Source organism: Amblyomma maculatum, chromosome 10 (genome assembly GCF_055883805.1).
Source record: "Amblyomma maculatum isolate TAMU_Amacu chromosome 10, ASM5588380v1, whole genome shotgun sequence".
Classification (NCBI taxonomy): domain Eukaryota; kingdom Metazoa; phylum Arthropoda; class Arachnida; order Ixodida; family Ixodidae; genus Amblyomma; species Amblyomma maculatum.
In genome coordinates this window covers 65,418,717-65,444,979 of record NC_139353.1, presented here as the reverse complement: position 1 = coordinate 65,444,979, position 26,263 = coordinate 65,418,717, and positions in this window count along the sequence as shown.

Genomic DNA, 26,263 nt, shown 5'->3' with positions numbered 1-26,263 from the left:
ATTTTAGATCAAGCCGACGACCCTGTCTAGGAGTGCAGGATAGACTGCGTACCATGCGCAGTTTTCACACGTTTTGGAGTGAAGCAATAAGTATCGATTGAAAAGTAAAATAGGCTTGTGAACCACCATTAATATATTCACTTTACAGAAAAAAATTCAAATAGAATTTCTTCAAAACTGTTTCATTATCCGTTTTATGTAGCATGTGCTAAAAGAACACAGGCTCTCCCTGGAACGTTTAAAGCGTCTCCATGGTGAGAAGAGGCTCTCGACCACTGGATGTCAGCCGCTTGTGGTTTTTCCGGTTTCTGGTGGTCTGCTCTCTCTGCATTTCATATGATGGTAGATGAGGAATTTGTCGCCCATCGAGGCACTCTAGGTGCAATCAATGTCCGGTCACCCTGCTGGCTTGACAATTGGCGACTATGGCTGTTTCTGTGATTTGTGCAGCTGCCTTGGGCGTGTCACCGCACGACAGCCCAAGGCCCGGGTAGGGCTCTCACCTTGAGCACAACAGCTCCCCCAGCTACGGTGTTACCGGAGGAGTTGAATGATGGGTCGATGGGGTATGTATGACTCCGGGGCACTGGGCTTTCGGGTATCTAACAGCGCTTACATTTTAGCTCCATCAGCTTTCAAACCGCGACAAGATCGTCATGTTATGTGATTAACAAATAGCAGTGTCTCGATCACTGCTTTGAAATATTTCTGCATTTCGCTTCAAGCTTGCCACAAGTCATACTGAACTGTGTCTTTGTTGCTTTTTGCAATCAATATCAATATTGTTTGCAAACAATATTACTGCTTTAAATCATTGTGACAGTTCACTTTAGCTCTTGGGGAAATCACGTCCCTTTGTCTTCGTACTGCTGCGATGGTATATTTTTGCAGGTGAATCATTTTCTTCTTCAATATGTACCCTTTCCATTCCTTGTTAGCATGCCGCTACTGTCTGCAACCTGGTATTCAGGGTAGCAGTCTGTATTCAACCTACTGTAATGAGAAAGTTGAAAAACGTTGTTTTCAAACAGGACGAGGGCTCTAACTGAGCAACCCTGAAATATGGACGCAAAAGCGAGGAAGGAAACGAAAAACAGCGCTCACTATGGGAGAGCACAGAAGGACCAAACACTTTCATGGGACAGAAAATAATTTTTCTTTAGCTGCAAATGTTATTGGGCAGGGTATTGCTCCTTGTTTTAAAGGCTTCTGCTTATAGGGTATTGATATATGTCAGAAAACCATGACTTCTAGAAGGTGCACATGCTTTCTTACATTTTCATGGCTTTTTTCTCTGCATACCAATATGAATACTGTTCTTTGCACCTTGTTCAGTTGACGTTTAGCATAGGAACACTTCACAGTTTGAAAATATTTCCTTTCTCTTTCATCTTTATAGGCTTTTATCAAAGGTGTGTGTTGGAAATATTTCTTCTGAAATAGGATATTGGTAAATTTAACATAAAATATTGCATAGTTGTGATGCAGTGGAGAGTGCGGTGCCTGATTTTATAGAGAGGCTCGAAATTTCAAGAGAGATCATTGCTGAACTCCATAGCATTGAAAGCATTCAAAGAGCCATGAGAATTGCCTACATTTCAGCATTCCTCAAAGCAGTGCTTTCTTTATAATTATGCATACGTATGTTTAAATTTTATTACATTAGAAAAACAAGATTTGTATGCATAAGCTTGCACAAATTTTAATGGCATCCAATGCGTACGCTATGGCGGTTCGAGCTCTCGTGAAAGTTTATTGGCATGGCCATAAATATTTATTTTCATAAAATATCCAGCTTAATTTCATTTCCTTCAGTGATGTAACCATTATGCATCCCGCTGTGCTCTTTTTTTGAATTCCGTACTTCTATGCTTCAATGATCTCGGACGTTTAACTGACGAATTGTTGAAAATAGGATGCATATTACCCCAATTTACGGGAAATTGAGGAAAAACATATTTCCGGCGGTTCCTCGTACCCTGCTAATAACTACTTCATCATGGCTTATGCACTCCTATTTCCAGCAGAATTGACCACCGAGAATAATGCGGCAGAAGTTATACAAAGTACGCCCCCAACTTTCCGGAGATACAGTAAACAAAGTAGGCTTAGTTTTTATCATCATTCTGACTCATTTTTCAGTATTGAAATCGGTCAAAAAGTGTTGTCAGACTACTTGACTATCCTGAGCGCACTCTACTTCTGGATTAGGAATCTTCGAGTGTCTCACACGCAGTGGCCAGAAAGGGCGATCGCGATAGTAGTCGATCACACGGGATTGCAAAGAGGGCGAATGAAAGCTGGCGCGTAAAAAGAAGCTGGCACGTTTTTCACGCTTAGCAACCAACACGGCGGCTTTCCTCTTATAATTATAACGCCAACCACTAAGGGCCGCAAAGAGATGTATGTACATATGTACATATTGCCGAAGAAGAAGAAACCACAGTGTGGGTTATGTCCAACCCGCCGGAGAGTTCAAATCTTTGGGGCAAATGATAAAATATCTTTGTGCGAATACGCGGAACACCTTCTGAATGCATGCATAAGTATAAATATGCTGAGTAGGATGCTGTTCAAAGACCTCAATGTTAATATAAGCTCAGCTTGTACTTACATTTTCGTTAGGCAGCTGGCCGCAGTCAATATTACATATCTCGTTATGATGCTCCCGTCGCAGGCATAGCTAGTGCCAAGTGCAAATATTCTGAGTTCGACCTGCAGTAAAAGCAATGTTTTTACGGAGCATTCCTAAGAGGCGTAAAGGAAATTAAGAATAATTAATACTGTCTGGTGTCACAACAACTTTTCAAATATAATTCAGGCAGTCATCGCCTCAGCCTGTGACTTGTCTGTGCTCATATTAATGTCAAACGAAAATGGGTTGAATTGCGTTAGCTGAAGTGAGTTTAGAAGGCTACGTTACATAAGACTAGTTAGTTTGAAAACTATATTTTTCTACAAAAAATGTAATCGCCAATTATGACCTGCTGTGTACCTAACTCGCACTATTCGATACCGCATTCTCACCCTATTAGGCATTCTGCTAAACTTACTATTTAGATCTTGCACAAAAAGCGAGGTATAGATAGGTTGACTATATATATATATATATATATATATATATATATATATGTGTGTGTGTGTGTGTGTGTGTGTGTGTGTGTGTGTGTGTGTGTGTGTGTGTGTGTGTGTGTGTGTGTGTGTGTGTGTGTGTGTGTGTGTGTGTGTGTGTGTGTGTGTGTGTGTGTGTGTGTGTGTGTGTGTGTGTGTGTGTGTGTGTGTGTGTGTGTGTGTGTGTGTGTGTGTGTGTGTGTGTGTTGCTGAAGTTTTTGAGAGTAATCAGATGCGTGACAGAAGACTGTCGGCATAATTAGTACAGTTCAGTCGTTCAGTCATGTCCGACTCTTCGTGACCCTACGGACCATGTCACGCCACGCTTTCCGGTCTCTCACTATCTTCCTAACATCACATAACTTCATCTGCAGTGCCTCGATGATGCCATCTAACCATCGCGTTCGCTGCCTACCCCTTCTCCGGCTACCCTCAACCTTTCCCAACATCAAATCTTTCTCCAGCGACTCCTCTCTTCTCATCAGATGACCAAAGTAGCTGAGCTTTAACTTTATAAATTGACCCTCCAATGAGCAGTCAGGGTTTATGGTCGACAATATCGACTGATTTGATCTTCTGGTAGTCCAAGGAACTCTCAAGAGTCTTCGCCAGCACCACAATTCAAATGCGTCAATTCTTCGGCGGTCAGCCTTTTTCACAGTCCAACTCTCGCATCCATACATCACAACTGGAAAGACCATAGCACGAGTTATACAGATCTTGGTTGGCAGACTAATGTCTCTGCTCTTTACTAGGCGGTCAAGGCTAACCATTGCTCTCTTTCCCAGAAGCAGGCGTCTCCTAATTTCATGGCTGCAGTCTCCTTCCGAGGTAATCTTGAAGCCCAAGAAGAGAAAATCTGTCACAGCTTCCACTTCTTGTCCATTGATGCTCCAGGACTTGATAGGGCAAGACGCCATGATCTTTGTCTTTTTAATGTTCAGTTTAAGCCCAAACTTCTCACTCTCTTCTTGTACGCGCATCAGAAGTCTCTTGAGTTCCACTTCACTTTCTGCCATTAAAGTGGTATCATCCGCATATCTAAGGTTGTTGATACGTTTTCCAGCAATCTTCACTCCAGCTGAAGACTCGTCCAGACCGGCCTTCCTCATGATGCACTCTGCATATAGGTTAAATAGGCAGGGCGACAGTATGCAGCCTTGCCTCACCCCTTTCTCAATCGGAAACCAATCAGTAAGACCATGCCCAGTTCTGACTGTGGCCTCTTGCCCTTCATAAAGGTTCCTGAGGAGACAAATGAGGTGAATTGGAACTCCCAATCTCTTGGAGAGCTTGCCACTATCTGCTGTGATCTACGCAGTCAAACGCTTTCGCATAATCAATACAGCAGAAGCAGATGGGTTTCTGGAACTCTTGCTTTTTCCATGATCCAGCGAAGGTTGGCAATTTGGTCTCTAGTTCCTCTGCCCTTGCGAAACGCAGCTTGCACGTCCGGAAGCTCCCGATCCACATACTGCTGCAGCCTTCCTTGGAAAATTTTCAAGATCACCTTTCTAGCATGCGAAATAAGCGCGATCGTGCGGTAGTTGAAACAATCTTTGGCACTGCATTTCTTTGGAATGGGGATGTAAACTGACCTCCTCCAATCCTGTGGCCACTGCAGGGTTGTCCAAATCTTCTGACATAATGTATGCAGAATGTTAACAGCGTCATGGTTGAGGTTTTGAAGCAACTCAGCTGGAATGCCATCAATTCCGCTAGCTTTGTTTTTAGCAAGGCTGGCTAAGACCCATTCAACTTCACTCTTCAGGATGCCCGGCACGAGACCAGTAATCACAACTGTCTTATGTTGGGTTTGTACATTCGGGTCCTTCTTGTACAGTTCTGTGTTTTTCTGCCACCTCCTCTTTATCTCTGAGCCTTCAGTAAGGTCCTTGCCTCGTTTGTCCTTTATCACGCACAGCTTAGCACAGAAGCTTCCTTTGATATCTTTGATTGTCTTATACAGAGCTCTTGTGTTCCTTAATAGGCTGTTGTCCTCAACTGTTTGGTACTGTATGTTCAGGAAGGCATTCTTACCTCTCTTTGCTATTTTCTGAAAATGCACATTGAGAACCTTGTATCTTTCTCTTTCCCCCATAACGATTGCCATCCTCCTTTCCTTAGCTATTAGCAAAGCCTCTTCAGATAACCAGTTTGCTTTCTTGCATTACTTTTGCTTTGGAACTACCTTAGTAGCAACTTCTTGTTTTATATCACGAACATCGGTCCACATCTCTTCGGGCTCTCTGTTTTCTAGATCTAATTAGGGTAATCGATTTCTCACTTCCACAGCATATTCTAATGGAATTTGATCCAGATCATACCTGAAAGGCCTTCTAGTTTTCTGCGTTTTCCTTAATCGAAGCTTAATTTTGGCAACAAGAAGCTGGTGATCGGTGCCACAATCGGCCCCATGCCTTGTTTTTACTGCTTGTATAGCGCTTCTCCATCTCTGCCGGCAAAGAATATAATCAATCTGATTCCTGTACAGACCGTCCGGTGAAGTCCATGTGTACAGGCGCCTCTTGTGCTGTTGAAAATGAGTATTCGCTATGGTCAGGTTGTTTTCTTGAGAAAACTCTACTAGCTTCTGCCCAGCTTCATTTGGCTCGCCAAGACCGAACTTGCCTATAATTCCGGATATTTCTTCACTCCCGACATTAGCATTCCAGTCTCATATGAGAAAAACGACGTCTGATGATGGGGTGCGGTCTAAAAGGCATTGTAGGTCCGCTTAAAATCTCTCAACGTCAGCTTCTTCAGCAGTAGTGGTCGGTGCATAGACTGTTATGTTGAAAGGGTGACTTTGGATCCGAAGTGAAATCATTCGGTCGTTTTTGGGGCTGTACCCTAGCACTGCTTTGCCCATTCTTCTGTTTACTATGAGAGCGACCCCATTCCTTCTCTTGGATTCGTGCCCACAATAAAAGACATAATGGTCGCCGGAGTTAAATTCTCCCATTCCGGTCCACTTGAGCTCGCTGATACCCAAGATATCAATGTTCAATCTGTCCATTTCTCTCTTGACGACATCCAGTTTACCTTGCGTCATAGATCAATTACATTCCATGTTGCTATTTGATATATCTCCTTGCAACATCGGATTTTCCGGTCGCTTCCCGACACATCCACAACTGAGCGTCCTTTTGGCTTTAGCCCAGCCGCTTCATTCGTCCTGGAGCTACTACGAATCGCCCTTTGTTCATCCCCAGTAACATGTGGGACGCCTTCCAACCTGGGGGGCTCATCTTCCGGCGCCATATCTTTAATGGTATTGTGACTGGCCATAGGATTTTCTTGCCAGGAAATACTGGAGTGGGTTGCCCTTACCTTCTCCAGTGAATCACATTTTGTCAGAACTCTCTGCCGTGACCTGTCTATCTTGGGTGGCCCTACACAACAGAGCTCACGACTTCATCGAGTTTCGCAAGCTCCTCCGCCACGACAAGGCAGTGATCCATGAAGGGGTCGGCATAATTATCAAGCACTAAAGCTATTGCGGTACACAAACTAAATATATAAAAATAATTATAAAACTGAACTCAGATTCACTCTATAAGAGTGCCTATGTAGTCGCCTTAAGGGTAGAAGTCAAACGTTCGATTTAGTACCTGCTGACTATTTAGATATTAAATTGTGCAACATCCAAAGCCTCCTCAATACTTCATTCAATTTCATGGCACTTACATAGGAAAAGCAAAAAGGGTTGAACATATTTCTTTTTTGTTGTGAGGGGCTGTCGTGTAGCTCAGCTGGTATGAGCACCAGATGAAATACTCTGACTTCGTGTGTTCCGGTCACAGAGTCGGCACATTTTTTTCGTCTGACCTGTATTCAATTATCTTTCTCCCTCTTACAATTGCAGTGAAGTCAATATAAACTGCAAAAACATAAATACATAGCGATGAAACGATATCTGCCACGTTTACCTTGGACTCGTTTACTGTTGGCTACTTTCATTGTATCATAACGAGGGCGTCATTTCCCCATCAGTTTTCGGCATAAATGCTTGTGGGGGTCACGGTTCTGGCACTCTTGAGTGCAAAAGGGGGCTTAAGTGGGTTCACGCACAGCTTCGACTCTTCCTAATGATCACGTGCCGCCTGACACTCGCGCTATAACAGGATGTTCCAAACCCGCCGCAATGGGTGAAGGTGGCCCTGGTAAACACTCCAAGGTTACAGTTACAGTCAATATAAATACCCAAGGTAGCGGAAGGTTGGACAGCCGTCAATGTAGCTTTGTTGGAAGTGTATTGGACGCGACATTCGGACGTCGTAGGTTCGATCCCCACCATAGGCGCGTTGTTGTGCCTTCCACTTGGCATTTAATAATATTTTTCTGTAAAGTTGTTACATGAATAATAACCGTCTATATCAACTACTACAACATAAAAAAAGATATCCTCTTTGTTTACCTTGTACGCGCAGACTATTAGCTCCTTTCAATGTGTCATAACAGGGCCATCACTCCTCTTTGCTTGCTATATATATATAGGGTGTTGGTGTTCCCATAGAATAAATCAGGGAATACATAAGATGGTCCAGGTGTGCATGGTGAAACCAAAAGCATATCATATTTCGACATGTAGCGCTATTCAGACTGTTCTCACATTCTGTCCATATAGTTAAATAACGAAGACAAATTTTGCAAAATATGTATTTTCAGGTGCCAAGTCGGTTTCAACAGGTTTCATGGCGAAGGCTGGGCTGAAAAGCGGTTTAGCGCGGCTGCAGCAAAACCACAGACTGAGTGTACAAACACTCGAAGAAATAAATTATAAAACTGCAAATTAAGGAACTATGCACCAATGCAAGGATAAATATTTTTATCCTTTTTTTTATGAAGAAGCACGTTATATTGAAGAAATGTTCGTTTTATGTTTTATTTTCCAACGCTCTTGTTGTGCCCCCTTTGACTGTTGCATATTCAGTATTGATATACTGAAGGCCTTGATGGGTGCTTGTTAAGAAGGCCATGAACCAGCTTCTTATTGCTGCCGTCACACTGTCTGCGTTGGTGCTCTCATTAATGGTAGGAAGTTAGCTCGCTTGTCTAAATATATGCCTGGTAAGAAGTTTTTGTGGCTAGCGCTAAGTCGTGTTGCGCCGTTGTCGCATGCTTTAAATTCCTTCAAAACGCTTGGCTTGTGCAAAACTGAGCCCGCAGCACGCGAAGGAAGGACGAATCGTGCAACATCGAGGACTGCCTACCGTCGGTGTTACGCTACATTTTTTTCCGCTGGATTTTCACGCGTGAGCTCTCGTCCGTATGTGTAGTCTGCCTTATGTGTGCTCACTGGCAACTTATGTTGATCAGAGGTGGCCTTACTGCATTTTGCTAGTACACTTTATTATTGTATTTGGTCGCTTAATATAATAAACAACGAATATTTTCAAGCTATACTCGCTTGGCACAATATTTACGTTTGTGCGCTTAGTGCAGCACTTTACAGGCCATGCTGTAAATGTATGCTGATCCTATCCATTTGGAAGAGGGGCTGGTTTACTACCTTCCTGCGCCGTCTTCTAATTTTTGGAGCTCGACTGCCAACTGCACTCACATCTTGGAATTCGAGCCCAGTAGAATGACAAAATTTGACTAGCGCTGAGATTTCCCCTTCAAAATGATGGCTTCTGCAGTATGGCAGGGTGCATCTAGAAATATATGATACTTCGTAATTCGCGCCAACGTTATGCGTTGTCCTGACGTATACCATAGTCACTAACGTTAGTTGCCCCTCCTCCCTCCCAGTTTTGAAGAGGCGTTGTAGTGTCCATGAGCCGCAATTTTTCCAAACAATGGGCGTCTATTGAGCTTTCGTTACCAGTGTACCGTCCTTGCCAAATGTAAACAGGCTGCGTGTTTTGTTTCGCAGTTGGGTATAAGAATTTGCACTACTTGTGAAACTGGAAGTATGTGCAAAGTAAAGCCGAGATCATGTACTCACTTTTTAAAAAATTGCGATCCTCTGGGAAACCTTATTTGATTTACAATGCAAGAGAGAAGCAAAACATGCAGCCTGGTTACATTTGGCAAAGACGGCACCGGGAAAATAACCGTGAAGTCCCGCCCGGCAGGCGGAACAAGCAGGGAGCCGAGCTGCGGCGCTACCAGCAACGTCGCTGGACGCTGCTCTCCGGCAGCGAGTGTAAGCTGACTGACATAAGCATGCTGCCTCGCTCTCCTTCTTGCGATGATAAAAAATAAGCGAGTGTCATATGCGGTGTCTGATTTGGCGCCTTAGCAACACTGTGCTAGAAGGGTGCTCGCATAGCATCACTCGATTCACAGTATTTTTGGCTGGCGCCGTGAAGGTGCGCTCATCGTTAGAATTCCTAAGCGCTTAATGTCAGGACAGTGCTCCCTTAATGCAACGAACGGTCCAATGCATGCTGTTATTCTCATTCGAATTGTCGGGAAAGTAAAGATCGCAATGGATTTCGTAAACTCGACGCACTTTCCCGTGCGGTTCCTATCGTCGGATGTGACATTGAACATATTGGTTGTGATTCTTCGTTAAGCGATGGACCTTGGTTAAGCTCCGGGAGAGAAAACATAAGTGCTCCTCGTGCTACATACCGGATTTCGCGCTATTTAGTGGCGCACAGAAACTACGTAATACTTTTCGCCTTGGGTATTAAGTTCACGTGTTAATATCCGGCTCGCCTCTTCGTTTTATGAGGGAACTGCCTAAAACGTTCCAACACTTTATTCTCACACTTTAGACGTCGCCCATTTTCTAAGTGAACGTAATGGATTCGACAATATTTTTTTTTAGAGACACTTTGTGAGAAACCTACCATTATTATGTTGTGTACATGGTCAGAGAAAACCTGGCCCACGGCATTTGAATTGCCAAATATTTTTGCGTTACGCGTTATTACTTAACCACAGGATTGCGAGTTCCGTTCCCGCTGGCAGCATGATGGAGTCAGTAACTTGGTAAATAATATGCTAGAATAGAACCAAGTGAAACGCAAGATCAAATTATACAAGCTGAGAATCCCGCTCTTCCTGAACTCCCTGGCCGGTAGTTTCAATGTGTGTTGAAGGAAAACGTCCTAGGCACCCTTCGTAACAGCAAGACTTTTTGGCGGATCCTATGCTAGGGAAAATTTATATCCCTCATTCGCTATGCCAAATATTTTCAGGCAGTTGCAATTTCGGGCCATCTTTGCCGGCATTCACTTTGGCACTACAATCGCAAAAATCGTTACGTATTTCTGTGCGTTAGCATGCGACGATAAATGCGACATTGGCGGATTCTCCTCATTACGTGGCCGAGTGGTTTGGGCGCCCGTCTAGGCTGCGGGAGGTGGTCAGTTCGAAACCCGCCGCCGGACACCCACCGGTAAAATTGGGTACAAGTGTACCCCGGCCCGGCGCCCGGCTCTTTCAGGGGTGTGCGTTTGGAAAAGGCTCTGCTAACCCTGCTGTGCTCCTTCGAGTGCTTAAAGTTTCGAACAACTAATGGCCTGCAAAGGCCGGGTGACAAAAAAAAGCAGAATATTTTCGAATACCTTTTCCCAAGCATTTCACCCTAGTAGAGCCGATCCCGGGGGAAAGCTTGCACCGATTGAAAAACCGGTGGGTAACCGGCGGCACCAGGAATCGAACCCGGTACCTCCCGAATGCGAGGCGGATGCTCTACCACAAGGCAACCACTTCGGTAAAAAGGGCCGCATATGGACTGCTCCCGCGCGAGGCGGGTTTATGGTTGTCCGATTGCGGAACGAATCATTGTCCCATCGGCGCAACTATTTGGGCCATGACCTCTTTTCCCAAGCATTTTATCCCAGAAAAGCCGAGCACCAGGCCGGGTGAAAGCTTGTACCGATTCAAGACCGGTGGGTGCCCGGCGGCACCAGGGATCGAACCCGGTACCTCCCGAATGCGAGACAAATGCTCTCCGATGTGGCAGTGATCAGTTCCGCCCTCAGACAACAATAAGTCCGCCTTGTGCGGCAAAAGCCCATTATGTGGCCCCTTTTTTAAGGCTTTTGACCCCTTTCCCAAACATTTTATCCCCTAAGAGAAGAGCGCCAGGCCGGGGGAAAGTTTGTACCCATTGAAAAGCCGGTGGGTACCCGGCGGCACCAGGTGTCGAGCCTGGTACTTCAGGGATCGAACCTGGCCGCGGTGAGGCCAGGCCTCGGTGGCCAGGCCTGACGCGTTTTCGCGAACGGCTAGTTTTCCGTGTTGTCGCGTTGCATTTAACGGAACAACGTTAAGGTGATATATGTTTTATTGCGCTAAAAGCTTCATTGCTACAGCTGTTCAGTGCTTTTGAGGAACATTGTTAGTTTAGTGGCTGTTTTTTTCGCTGTTTGTAGAAATGCATCTTCGGGTAGGTTAAGTTAGACTACACTTCCTGACTTGTACGCTGCAAGTGATTTTTGGAGCAATTTTACGAATGGTACATTTCCTGTTCTGAACTAAAACTGCTGCTCACCAAGCTTCAGTACGCATCCAAATGCAAAGATGAGTGCGCGGTGCAGTGGCCTTACAGTTTATTGGAACCTTCTTCCATCATGTTTATTCCTTTTCCAAACATCGCTGAATGAACCCATGGACTACAGCCGAAGCACGGTAGATGCGTCGAGTGAACGGTGTGGCTTTCCCCCAAGCATCACTACTGCTTTCTGCTCTGATCAGTACAAGTTATTCTATCTAAGGTAGCCGCGACTGTGAATGCGTACTCTATGTATAATGCCTGTTTTGTTAATATCTTTTGCCATAATTCCGAAATCTGCGTCATGCTATTTTTTGTCTCTACATAAGTGTTGTTTCTCGCCTTCTGTATCTTTATTTTTCTTTAATGTGCACTTCCGCTAATCTGTGCCAAATTTTGTCAATGTCTCCGTATACATCTGTTGCATCTCTTGTGTGTTTTATATGCAGCAAAATAAATGTTCGTTTCACAAAGCACTTAGCATCTTTTCTGCAATACTGTTTCGCAAAGGTCGTAGAGCATTTACGTTGATGACCAGTTTAGAACACTGCGAACCTATATATCATGTTGTTATACAGGCTGAACATAAATGCGCACACGACCACACCATATAAAACCAAACTAATGCGCCAAAATGGCATGCGCAGTGCATGCTAGCAATAAAATGTGCGCGCGTGGAACAGGAACCTGAAACTGGCGCCGGCGGCAAAGCGCATCCATCCTGCCCCTGAACAGGTGGTAATGGCGTAGCGCATGGCAGCAATCACATCGCATCTTCCACCTAGACCAGAAGTAGAGGCCGCCTGCCGCTTAGTCAAATGGGCAGCTGGGCCCTATGGGAGTGTCCGCTCTTTACCAATCTCTTTCTCTATGACCATGCGGTCTACCTTGGCTTCCACTCGCAACCGGGGACCAGCGGCCAACAGCGGCCCTGCCGGCTGCCTGGGCTGCTCGGTCACTTTCGGCAAACACGGTAAATGTGCCTTGCTAATCAAACACACACGGTTACCGTGCAGAAGTGAGCTGCCTCCGCTCATTTTACGGGTTGCACCTTGGCACATAAAAAGTGAGCCAGTCTTTAAATGAGCGAATTGAGCGCTTGTTCTTCCTGTCTTTTTTATTAGTGTGATAGCTTGAAAAAATATTTGTCTGAGCTCGCTGTCGGTGGGTCCTGTTCATCGCCGATCGTGGCTCGGGCTTTCCGTGCTTCGGCAGTAGCACTGATGAAGTTTTGAGACTTCTTATAGTGTTGTCCGTCGGTCGCTCATTTCAATACGGGTAGCGTACACTGTTCCTTAATTCAAGATGTGTTCAGCAGTGCTGTAATATTGTAGCGCAAGAGAGCAGTCACGATGTATATTCGCTGCTTTTTTAAATGTTGGAAAAAAGGTACGTTAACAGAAAAAAACTGAGCCGGATGTATCTCAACCCCTCCAAAACGTAATGGAGTGCACTTTGCCCTCAAGAAAATTATAAAGATTTCACATAAGTCCCATTAGCTAATTATAGGATTTAGCGGATTATAAATATACATTTAGAAACACTACATTACGAAAAGCAATATGTCGTTCATCCTAGCCAGCTACAAGCTCCTCGCTCTTCATATTTTTGGTTCAAGTTACGTCAAACACCCTGTGTATATATGCAGGTTCTTCTGCATACTACAGAATACCAAAACGCCGCGGTAATTGCTTAGTTGAAGAACAGAAATTTGTTTCGATATAACAACGCATGCGCTCGACGTCGATGTCATTCGTTCTCGGCCACCATCGAAAGCTCAGACGACAGCACTTACAACCCATGGTAGCTTCTGCCGTTTTGGTATCGGGGTGGCATCGGATATTCGTCCCGTTGGCTCCTTAGGCGGGAACATTGGCTCCGCCTTGCCACAACCTGTCCGAAAGGAAAGCATATTTTCTGGCTTTATTCTTGCTTTACTAGGAAGCCAAAAAAGAGGGCCGAGATACTGGGTCTATCGTTCTGAGGAAAAATATAAGGAGGTTCTCATACAGCGCCCCTTTCATCACTATATGGTGTTCTACATGACGCTGAAAAATATGCAGGAAGTACAGCGTACGACGCCATAGGAGACGTGCGCTTCCCAGGAGGCGCCACAAAAGCGGTGCTAAACAGCGCCCTCTAGGCACCTGCTGTGTAGTACAAATCCCCGGCGTCTGAATCCCAATGCATGCAGTCCGTATGGATTCACTGCTTTAATTCGTGTTATGTTCGAATTCCAAAGAAGTTATGACGCTGAAAATGCTTTCACGGTTGTCAAAATGTGATAAGGACAATACATAAACCAATGTCAGGCGTTATACGACGTGCAGAAATCGGAGACGAAGTCTCGGCGCACTGCCAGTCGATATAGCTAGACGGGTGTCGCACGAATTCGTGGAGCACTCCGAAAGTTTTAAATGCAACTAAACTTTAGTACGTGAATATACGAAACCACAAGAGGGATAGGCAGCTTAAATAACCGTTCTGAAGCACCGCCTTTTCGATAGGCACCTTCTAGCGGGTTATGCACAGGTCGTTGGGGATTCCACTCAATGCATGCTTGTCCCTGAACTTGTAAGTATATTATGCGCTGGCTTTTGCTTTTTATGCCCCGTTTATACGATTAGTCGCGCTCGTAATGTCTAGACATACAGAGTCCACGTACCGAAAGTCACACAAAACACTTAAGCTGGTACAACAGAAACGTTCGAATTTTGCCGCGGCAGGAGTTTCGGCGTTCGCCGTTAGGTAAATATATCAGTGAAGGCACGCTGACCTCGTTCCACTGCTCGACTGCCAATCACCTTTAACTTATGCGCCTGCAGCTCTCGAGGCAGAGCTTTTCCTTGTTGGCGCAGTGAGGATATCGCACATTATCGCAATGCCAGCTAGCTGAACACGCGGTGCATAATGATTGAAATGTTATTGTCGGCAGCTTAGCAATTATAAACATGCGCTAAATGCCGTCTATTGCTGAAAATTTCCTCATGAAATGAATGGCTGCTTTAATTAAGATAGCGATCATTTAGGTGAGCTCTAATTTGCCGCCCTCACCTTTCGTTGCTTGAAATGCGTGCAGTTTTTATACTTGTTCAGCTGCCAAAAACTATCATAACGTACGGTTTCTATCGCGATCATAAATAAACGCGCACAGAGCTGGCTGTACTCTATATATTTCAGCTTGAATCGGCAGAGCGGCCAGCGTCGGTAGGCCGAAAGGCGCTTCTCATGAACCAGAGCATACATTCACCTGATAGCCCATGCCTTATAAAAAAAAAACAGATCAGTACAGTCGATTTAAATTGTCCGTGGCACTCTACGACGCAAACGGCAATATGCCAGCGGTGACGATGTTTCGAGGCGGAAGGGTACACGGCAAGATCGAAGCCCCATGTTTTGAACAATTCGCCACAAGGCAGCCGCAGAGACTTTTTTTAATTGTTAGGTTACTGTCGGTTCACAATGATGTCCATGATGCATTACGAGCCTTGTCATGGTCACCAAGGGGCAGAAAGAAGGTCGAGTCGATGTAGAAAGCCTGCGAGATACGCGCTGCAGCATAGACGGAGCCGCCGTTGTACTACCCAGTCATGTTTTCCTTAGCCGCCACGAGGCGGCACCGCCCTACCCGAAATTGCAGCGCGAGGCACCTATGGATCGATGCCGTGCTAGTGAAGCCAAAGATTACCTCGCATGCAACACAAATACCCATGGAAGAGACGGCATGCTGCTGCCGCTCATTTAATCGCCACGATGCAAAATGGAAACATTCGAGGTTCGTGTGTTTGTGTTCATATTTTCGGTATGTACTTTTTCTGTCAGTTGCTACACGATTGTTCAATTCCAGAACAATTACTACATTATTTCTTATCACATAACCCGCATATAAAGATTACCCACGCTTGGATTGATTTCGACGTCTTGTGAACGCTTCCTAAATATGTACGTTTATTCCAGTTGTCATCTTAACCCGAATAGCACAAAGTGGGCTATGACGTGTGGCCCGCGTTCTGCCCGTGGCGATAGCCCATACGGGCTCCATGCGGGATTTGAAACGCGTGCCCAGAGGGGCCCCTCGTGGGCTGCCCTATTTTGCGGCGATCGGTCCTAATCTGTATCTGTGTGGGTAGCCCAAATAGGGCTTCCCACATTCAGCCCAGATAGCCTAATGTGGGCAGCATACCAGAATCACTAATGGGTCGTAGATCTGTACAGGCAGTGCCGCCCTATTGATCAAGGTTTTATTTCTATGTCAATAAATCCCTCCAATACCCGAATGGTAAAGGCGCGGGATTTGCAGAGACCATTCCGTTTCGGGCTGGCCCACGTGCTGCGCTCATGGATTGAATCTGGCATTTTAGGGACAGCCTAAGTTTCAGTAATAATCATGTATGAGACATTGAGCACTATGCCTTTACCTTGTAATAGATACTCCGTAACATTAGAAATTTATTCACAACACTACAATAATATGGGCTGGCCCCCATGACCCCAAAACGTTGGTCTGAACATTTATTTCGGTGTGTGTGTAGAATAATTATGTTGTTGCGACTGTAGGAAGAATGAAAAGAAAATGCACAGGCCTGGTACTAACTCTGTAGCTGAGCCACCTCCGCTGCCTCTTGCGGACAAAAGCGAATATATAGAGAAGAAAGACAAAGAAGAGCGAGAGAAAGCGCGCCGTAAAAGCTGTCGTTCACCACATAAGCGGGGGGGGGGGGGGGGGAATGATGTCATACAACAGATAAACATTCAGTGACAGGCTGTCCCCCGCCGCAAGCGGCTTTGATCAACCCGTCCCAGCCCCGTAGGGCTAGGAATTGTTGCGACTGTAGAAAGAAGGAAAAGAAAGTGCACAAGCCTGCTACTGAATCTGTTGCTGAGCCACATCCGCTGCCTCGTGCGGACAGGCTAGGAACCGCCACATTTGGATGTAGTTCAGTACGTACTCGTAAAGCGGAACAGTTACTGTTGCATATTTTCTGCCCATACATTATAATTACCGTTGTGCTTAGAGTAAAAATAGGCAGTGTTTATTTTTGGCATGGATATGCATAGGACAGGTATCTGAAACCTCCAGAAGAGGCAGTTAGCTGCCGGTATAACATGAAGTACATCAATAAAATGGTGCCTTAAATATAGGATGGAGATGTTTCAGAGCGGTAAGCCCGTCTGGGGTCAATTTGGGGCCCTCTGCGGCCTTCCATGGGCCGCACTAATTGGGCTGACCTTATTTTTATTGCATGGACAACAAATAGATGCTTCATTTTCCCGCAAGTATCCCAAGAAATACCCGCATGGGCACAGTGGGGCCAGGCCCACTTTTCAGCCCACCTGCAAACAATGCGGGACCTATTCGGTTTTTGAGTGGGCAGCCCCATTCGTGCTAGCTCGTCTTCTATTTACTCAAGGCCCACATTTGCATCAGATTTGCCCTAAAATGTCCCGCAGGAGACCGATTCGGGCAGAAGCGGGAAGGAGGCGCTTTCCAGCCCTGCTACAGGCGATGCAGAAATTATCTAGGTTTTTGGTGGGCAGCCCCATTTGGGGCAGCCCAAGAAATTTCTTCATGAATCCCCCATTTCTGTCTGATCTTCCCTCGAGTAGCCCTCAAGGGTCCCATGTAGGTAACGTACAAGCATACCTGTATTTAGCCCCGGTGTGACCTATGCGGGTCTTTGTTTGGGGGGAGGGGGGTTTGCGAGGGCAGCACCATTTAGATTAGCCCAGGCGCTTTCTACACAAAGCCAAAATTTGCTTGGAATCGGCCCTAAACTTCCCCGAGCGGAGCACTTGAGGGCCACATTCGGGAATATGTACCACGTTAGCCCTTTAAATACCTATATGACGCCCGGATGAAAAAAGCAGAGACAAGCCCAAGTTGTGCTTGCCCGCTTTATCACTAAACGGGATCTCATGGGTGTTTATGTGGTTGCCCCGCTGAACTTGCCCATCAGGTACTTAGGTGGGCCACGTATTGAGTGCTACTTGGGAAATGTTAGCACGCTTTAAAATTCGGATTATCTTTCCGCAGTGAAAATTAGTGAAGTATATAGAGAGTGTGCTGGCCTTCCCCAAACCCGTAATGCTTTTACACTCTGAGGTGGAATGATCCGAAAATTCCCACAACCTGATAAATTGCCTCGTTTTGATATCAATCAATACAGAAGCGGCTTCAGTTTCGCCTGCATCAAAAATCTATCTCGCAGCCGATATGGAACCCGCGACGTGGGACTCAGCAATCGAGGGCCGTATCCACTGAGCCAAATTGCCAGGATGTATCATCATCATCATCGTCAGCCTGACTATGCGCACTGCAGGCTGAAGGCCGCTCCCATATTCCTTCAATTGACCCGGTCCTGTGCTAGGTGCATCCCCAGCAAACTGCGTTTCCTCATCCCCCCACCTAACTTCCTGCCGCTCCCTGCTACGCATTCCTTTCCTTGTAATCCAGTTTACATTGTCCTGACATCTTTGGCTACAGTAGAGATGCGAACTAAAAATAGCCAATATCTTGGCTATTTTGACTATCTTGTTTATATTCGTGATGAAATTGCCCGCTTGTCCCTTAGCGCATGCATCTAATTTCTGCCTATGCCCAATTTCTTCTCCATCGCTTTAAGGCTTCTCCCGTTCTTTACAGCATGCTCAAATTTCTCCATTTTATACTTCCATATATCGGCAAATTTGCGCTTATTGATTAGTTTTGATATCTGTGCTGATTCTCTCGGGTCTTTCTGATTTTAAGACGTCATATTTTGTCGTTTCTTAGTCAAATCTTTCGTCTGCTTAGACAGTTTACCGGTATTCTCTCTAACTATCCTACCGTTCTACAGCGCACTCAGCAAAAATATCTCTGAAATTATTGTTCATTGGTTCTAGGCTAATGTCTTCATATTAGGTTAGAGCTGAATATGTATTCTGTAGCGAGATCCTAAACTATTCTGCCCTCCCCCTCCCCGCTAAATCGTGGATGGACTTCCTTCTAAGTAATCTGTTTCGTTCCCTCTTCAGATTTAGTCTAATTCGAGCCCTTGCCATCCAGTGGTCACTGCAGCGCACTTTCCTGATGACATCTACATACTGCTCAATGGCGGGTGAGAGCCACATTATGAAGTAAATTTCATTCTTTGTCAGCCCGTTAAGACTTTTCCCTGTCCGCTTCCGGTTCTTCCTTTCGCTGAAGAAGATTCGTACGTTATTGCGCTGTGCAAACTCAACTAGTAACTCCCCTTTGTTATTCCTAGAACCAATCTATGAGTCAGCCACTGCCTGGTCTCCTGCCTGCTTTTTTCCTTCCTCGTCCTTGAAGTCATTCATCAGTAAAGTATACTGCATCTTTCCTTTCCGCATTGCCAATTCTACAACTTCGTTGACGCTTTCAGAACCTGGTCCTCATGACTACATGTAGGTGCGTAGGCCTGTACAACCTTCAGTTTATACTGCCTATTAAGGTTACTTACGAGGCCTGCAAGCCTCTCAATAATGCTATAGAATTCATGTATATTGCTAGTTGTGTACTTAGCGACAAGGAAATCTACTCCCAGTTCTCGCTTCTTCAGTAAGCCTCGATTGCACAATACATGCCCGTCCTTCAGTATAGTATATACCTCATTTAGCCTCCTTACCTCACTGAGCCCCATGACATTCCAGTTCATACCCTCTAGTACCTCTAACAACACTGCTAAACTAGCTTCACCACGTCAGGGTCAGTTTCCAATGACGCCCTGTCCAGCGCAGCCAAATATTCTTAGCGCCCCCCGCTGCGTTACAAAATCAGACCGCCGCCGGGGTCAATTGCTCCGCAGCCGCTGGTAAGTGAGAGCCGGAGTTTTATAGGACTAATAATGGAAGTTTGCGGCCAATTACTGCAACAGGGTGGCCAACTTCTGTTCTGTTGAGGGAGTGCTTGCCAGAGGTGTTCACCAGCATCAGGTCGCACTCCCAATCGGTTCATTCAGCTCCATCGGCACGCGGTTTTTTTTTATTGCGTAGGCAATACTACGCCAGATCTAGCCGCTCATCGCGTGGTCCGTGGACTCCCCCGCCAGAAGAAGAAGAATAAAACCGCTGGGTCATCGGCAGCTAATGCTTTCGCTTCATATTCGGTTCAGCAGAATTGAACCCTTCTCAGATTTCTTTTTTGTTATGCAGTAAAGAATTGCGTAACACCGGGATTCGAACAATTGTCCTTTTGCCTGCGAGGCGGATTTTCCACCTCTACGCCGCCGCTGCACTTCTATATATTTAGCAATATATATAGAAGTGGAGTAATCCTCTTCCTGTGCCTGATGGTGACTATGCTGCTTGCCCCATCACCGAGGTCTTTCTCCACCGCACTGTCGTTCTTCCCCACCTCAACGCCCGCGTAACCCAGAATAGAGCCTACCTTCCTGTCCTGAACTGCAGTCTGTTGCCTCAAGTTCTCCCCGAAGGAATATTCATTGCTACCTTGTCCCCTTTCAAAGACTGCATCATCTCTGCTCTCACGCCTGGCCCACCTTCAAGCGCTCTTCAAACACCCGCATTGTCCACCAGCATTACAGACCCTATTACCGCGATGATGGCCTTCGACCTCAGCCCCGAGAACGCTCAGGGCCTTCACAACTTTTTGTTGTCCTTCACCAATGTTTTTGACTTTGCCACCGGTCCTCTGGGTCAAACATTAGTTGTTACTCACCGAATTGAGCCAGCGATGCCAGACATGTATATTGGAGGCCTTAGCGTGTGTCCCTTTCTGAGCGCCAAGTCATCCAGCGGGAGGTCGACAAGATGTTGGCCAACGATATCATCGAACCTTCGAACAGCCCCTGGGAATCTCCTGTCATGCTCGCTAAAACGACGGCAGTTGGCGCTTTTGCGTCGACTACCGGCATACCAACTACCGACTAACGACTACCGCTTCCGCGAATAGACGGCGCCTTGGATTGTTTACATGGTGCCCGCTACTTTTCCTCCATCTACCTTCCTAGCGGCTACTAGCAAATATCTGTAGATCAACAAGACCGCGAGAAGACAGCGTTCGTCACGCAGATGGACTTTGTCAATTTAAGGTCATGCAGTTTGGACTTTGTAATGCCCCTGCAACGTTTGAACGGATGATGGACTCCATACTCTGCGGTTTCACACGGACGACTTGATTATGTTATTTGGATGACGTGATTGTTTGCTCGCCCTCGTTTGAAAGCACCTCCGCTGCCTTTCATCCAACTTGGCACTTTTCCGCAGTACTTCAACTGAACTGAAAGAAGTGTAATTTTGGTCGGCGTGAACCTAAAGTGCTTGGTCATTTGGTGAATGCCAGCGGCGTGCAAACCGATCCCGACAAAGTTCACGCTGTTCTGGCTTTTCCTTTTCCCAGTTCACCCCGTTATGTCCACAGTTTTTTCGGACTGTGTTCATATTTTTGCTGGTTCATCACGAACTTTGCAGCTGTCTCTCGCCCTCTCACAAACATGCTGAAGAAAGGCATTCTTTTTACTTGGGGACCAGAGAAGGTTAGCGCATTCTCCCGCCTCATCGCTGTTCTCACCTATCCTCTGTATTGGCCCATTTCACCCGCCTGCACCGACGGAACAACGCGCCGGCGCAAGCGGCCACGAGATTGGTGCTATTCTTGCACCCCGACCACACAGCCAACGCTGCGTGATTGCGTAGGCCAGCCGTATCCTTTCGCAGCGGAGCAGAACTATTACGGGACTGGAGTGCCTGGCTCTCGTCTGGGCCATTCTAAAATTCCGACCCTACTTGTTTGGCCGACCCTTCAAAGTTATTATCGACCACCACGCCTTGTGTTCGCTATCTTCTCTCAAAGGTCCTGCTGGCCACCTCGGCCGCTGGGCACTATGCTTGCTAGAGTATACCTTTTTCATTGTGAACAAATACGGTCTGCTTCACCAGGATGCAGACTGCCTGTCACGTTATCCCGTCAATCCCCCTTCCTCTACGGCCCATGAGACGGACACCTGTGCCTTTTCTACATCCGACTTCTCCCACATCACCGAAATACAGCGCTTGGACCCAAACCTCCGCTGTATCAACCGCCTCCGCAAAGACGGCAAAGACGCTTCCGTTGCCATGTTTTTGCTGCATGAAAACACGCTGTACCGCCGCAACAAGCGACCTGATGGCGCTCTGCACGTGCTGGTCGTCCCCCAACACCTACGCTCTGGTGATCTCGAACAAATGCATGATGTTCCTACCGCCGGTCATCTTGGCTTCTCACGCACATACGACCGCGTGCGCCGGCGTTTCTTTTCGCCTGGCCTCTATCGATCCGTCCAACGTTATGCACCCGTTTGCAATCTCTGTAAACACCGGAAGAAACCCCTGTTCTGCCTCCTGGACACCTGCAGCCGATTGCCATCCCGACCGAGCTGTTTTCTCGTGTTGGCCTTGACCTACTAGGGCCCTTCGCGGAGTCCTCGTTAGGAAACAAATGGATCGCTGTGGCCACTGATTATGCTACGCGGTACGTGATCACTCGTGCTTTTCCAACCAGCTGCGCCACAAATGTTTGCTTACTTCCTTCTGCACGACGTCATACTTCACCATGGCACTCCCCATCAACTACTTACTGACCCTTGCCGCTGCTTCCTTTCCCAAGTTGTTGACAAAATACTTAGTTCGTGCTCGTTCGTACATATCACCCTCAGACGAACGCCCTTACGTAATGTCTTAACCGCACACTCACCGACATGCTCGTCATGTATGTCTCCGAGGGTCACCGCGATTGGGACTTTAGCTTGCCATTTGTAACCTTCGCATACAACTCTTCGCGCCATTGTACTGCTGGGTACTCTCCATTCTACTTTCTCTATGGAAGAGACGCTTTACTGCCCTTCGACACTTTGCTTCTCACAACTGGACCCGTCACTACATATGCCCGCGATACCATCGCCCGAGCCGATGCCGTTCGGCAGATTGCTCATCACAAGCTCTCTGCCTCCCAAGCAGCTCAAAACCTCCGCTACGACGCTCACCACCGTGATGTTCATTATCCTTCCGGATCTCTGGTATTGCTCTGACTCCCGACCCGCCGTGTGGGGCTGGGCTAAAAACGTCTGCTCCACTACACAGGTCCGTATTGTGTATTACGCTTAGTGACTGACGCAACATATGAGATTACGCCGCTCCGCCCAAAGTCACCGTCCGCTACACCCACTTCAGAAATACTGCATGTGGCCCGCCTAAAGCCATATCATTCCCCCTCAACCCCGCACCTCCACCAAAATGTTACGTGATCACAAGCAAAGACGACGGCACAACATTGCGACAGGATCAATGATGATAATTTCTGGCCCTCGCTCCTCTCACGCCACTGCCCATCTTCTTCTTCGCAACAATATATATATATATATGTTGGTAAAAATATTTGTATGAATGGTATTTTTGGGCAAGGTTTCATTCAGCTGTCATTTAAATGGGTACGCCACTTTCGAATTGACACTTAGCTCTTTAAGCAATTTATTAAAATTCAGAGAATTAGCTTAACTCATTACCACAACAAGTACAGATAATCCTAGTAGCACCAGCAGATTTTAATATTTAAGACATGACACTGCCATATGCATTGATAAGCATATTATCAGCTTCAAAGAAAGACTCTTCCTCAGAGCTAGTTTGCAGTACTAGGCAGAAGACTGAATTCATACTGTAACTTATCTTTGCCGATATAGCTAGGAAGTGTTGGCACTTCTGAAATCCCTTAGTGCAGGAATGCATTTACCGGGTAAATTTCCTACTTATAATGTCCGTCAGGGTTTCGGCTAGCAAGGTAAAGGAAGATGGACATTTCGACGTTGAACGGTTATTATCATAGCATTTTCTGAAATTCTGCATTTTGTACAAACCAATACATCAAAATTGTTTCAGGCGATGAAATATTGACTCTGAATAGTCTATTTACCTAATTACCTTCAATAATTATATTGCTAATGTAGAAGGATGTTAACTTCTAGCCCAATACCAAGGATAAACCAGTGGCGCCATTTGGCGCCGCTAACATTTCCAGTAACTTTGACTGAATATCGTTAAAAGCATCAGATGGCCCATCTTGTCCAAAAATAGCGAAGTACTCTGCTAATCAGGCTATAGTGCTTGAGGGAGCAGTTTTGCTTTCAATTTAGACATCACACTTGTCAACTGCCACCGATGCTGCTAAGGCACTGTGAACTACGGTTGTCGATATTGTTACGATACGGCAAGCCGATGAAGACAGGAGACAGAACATGACCGATGACGATGATAGATGACGTTTAATGAATGTTCGTGGGCCTAGCGCGAGCGCTCCTGCCCGCGCCACTGCCCGCTTCTTCTTCCTTGTCGTCCGTAACATGACACGGGGCAACCTAGCGATCATCCCGATCGTGGACGAGGAAGTTTAGCGATGTTAATGATTTTATGGCATGATGATGGGCGTGTCTGGATGCTTGAAGAAGAAGAGGAAGAAGGAAGAATAGAACGGCTTGCCGGTACGATGTCTGATGCGTAGGTGATCCGCCTCCCTTGGAGCTGTCAACCATCCGTCACCAGAGTCCATGAGACCGATGGCTCGAGGTCAGTTCGGGCAGCTTCGGCGGGGGTTGCGTGTTCGTATCCATCGGTTCCTTCGGGTCATTCGGGTCTTTCGGGTCCTTCGTCTCGGTTCTGATCCGTATGTCTGTTCTCCTTGTCTTCAGGTCCGGGCTGGGGGTTGGACGGTGGTAGTTGTTCAGGTCTGGGCTTGAAGGGCTGGGGCGAAGCTGCTCGGCGATGTCCCTGGGCCCTCGGTGATGGTCCCGGCTTGAAGATGGCCTCGATGCTCCAAGGCGAGGATGGGGATGTCGTACGCCGCACCTTTAACCAAATGTTACGATACGGCAAGCCAATGAAGACAGGCGACAGAACATGACCGATGACGATGATAGATGACGTTTAATGAATGTTCGCGGGCCTAGCGCGAGCGCTCCTGCCCGCGCCACTGCCCGCTTCTTCTTCCTTGTCGTCCTTAACAATATTAATAAATTTCAAGCCACTGGCAGAGGTGCGTAATGTGCTGTTTACATCTATGCTCTGCACTTCGATTTAGGCAGTATGAAATATATGTATTACTTTTTTTACCACAAGTCGCTACACGCTATATTGGGCGACAGAACCAAGATCACAGACATAATTAAAACTACGTTTCTTCACAATCTATGTTTTGTTATGCAAGCAGAACATGACCCAACAATGCTTACGTTCCTGCAGTGGAATAATTAGACGTAGTTCGGAATATACCGCCAATGTTTTCCTAGTGCCAATTCGAGTTATTAATGTACTGTGATCATTTTGTGTGTGTCTCCTCTCTGCTCCTAGATATGGGCTGGTTCGAGGAGGCAGTGATCGCTGATCAGAGGCATGATATAGGAAACTTCTCTACCCAATAAAGATGCCACATTCGATTCTCTTTTACGAATTTGGCATGCCAACAAATGCATTTCTTTAGAGACTCTTTGTAATGCTGTTTTGCCAGGGTTGCTTCAATCTCAAACGGCAGACCATTTGACGCGCGTATTGTAAACACAAGTTTCTAAAAACGCAGTCCGTACCGCCCCTAAGAACTTTAGACCCCTTACTTACCCGATGGATTAATCTTAGCATTCCCGCCCTGCAGAGAATAACAAAGTTTGTGTAAGAAAAAATACGAACATTCATCTCTCATTTTACTCTTGATTCCTATTCTATTCATAGAGCGACATATCTGTGCACAAATAGACCAATGTCACACTTGCGTGCGAATTCTCTGGTACGGTCGCCCTGCTCGAGCGAGGATATCGGTCTGTGCATCCGCCTAGACTGCGTAGCCACAGTCTTGTTAAGCTGTGCGTGACGTGCCTCCAAGAAAAAAACTTTCGCAGGGCAGTGCATTCGCTACCAGTATCTCTTCGTCGGGGCGAGTACCGGATGTCATAAGAATTGTCGCAGCTTGTTACCGCGTTTTTAAGCTACAAAGCATTGTTGCGCTGTGCAGTTTACGTTGTTTACTTGCTTAAATAAACTTGCAGGCATGCAGCAGCAGAACTACTTTGGTGAATACGGCAAAGAGTCCGTTAACACTCCAGTACAAAAGCTGTTAATAGGACCCGTCACGAAACTGGCACAAAAAACTTCAAATCAGCAGAACCTTGAGAATTGTGCTAGGGACGAATATAACGGAACTGTATAGTGCTATCGAATAAAGCTAGCGGAAGTCGAAGTATATCACAGGGCCAGTTGTACACCTGAGAATTCCTTGTAGAATGCAGAACCCGTTGTATAGAATAATGATAAGTATTATTGCAAGCAAACTCATTCGGCTACCCACACTGATCAATAACCTTTTCCCATCTTCTTTGTGTCTTCATTCTGATTGGCTAAGTGCTTTCTTGAGGTCACAACCAAGTGGCCATGCGCTAGAAATTAAGACTGAGACGGGTATAGCGACCCCAGTCGTCACAATCGAGAGCTTCGTAGTGATGACGCTTCAATGCACAAGTGTCAACGACCGGTATTTCAAATTTGTCACCAAGGAGAAAGAGTCTAGGACTGGGGACAATTAATTGCACTTGTTGCACTTTGATTCTAAAACAGGCATCGCAAAGTATTGGAATCCTGTCAGCTTCGAACCAAGCTACTCGGGTTGCGTAGCTGAGCCTCTTAACCACAGAACGACTGCGTGGAGCTTTCAATCGG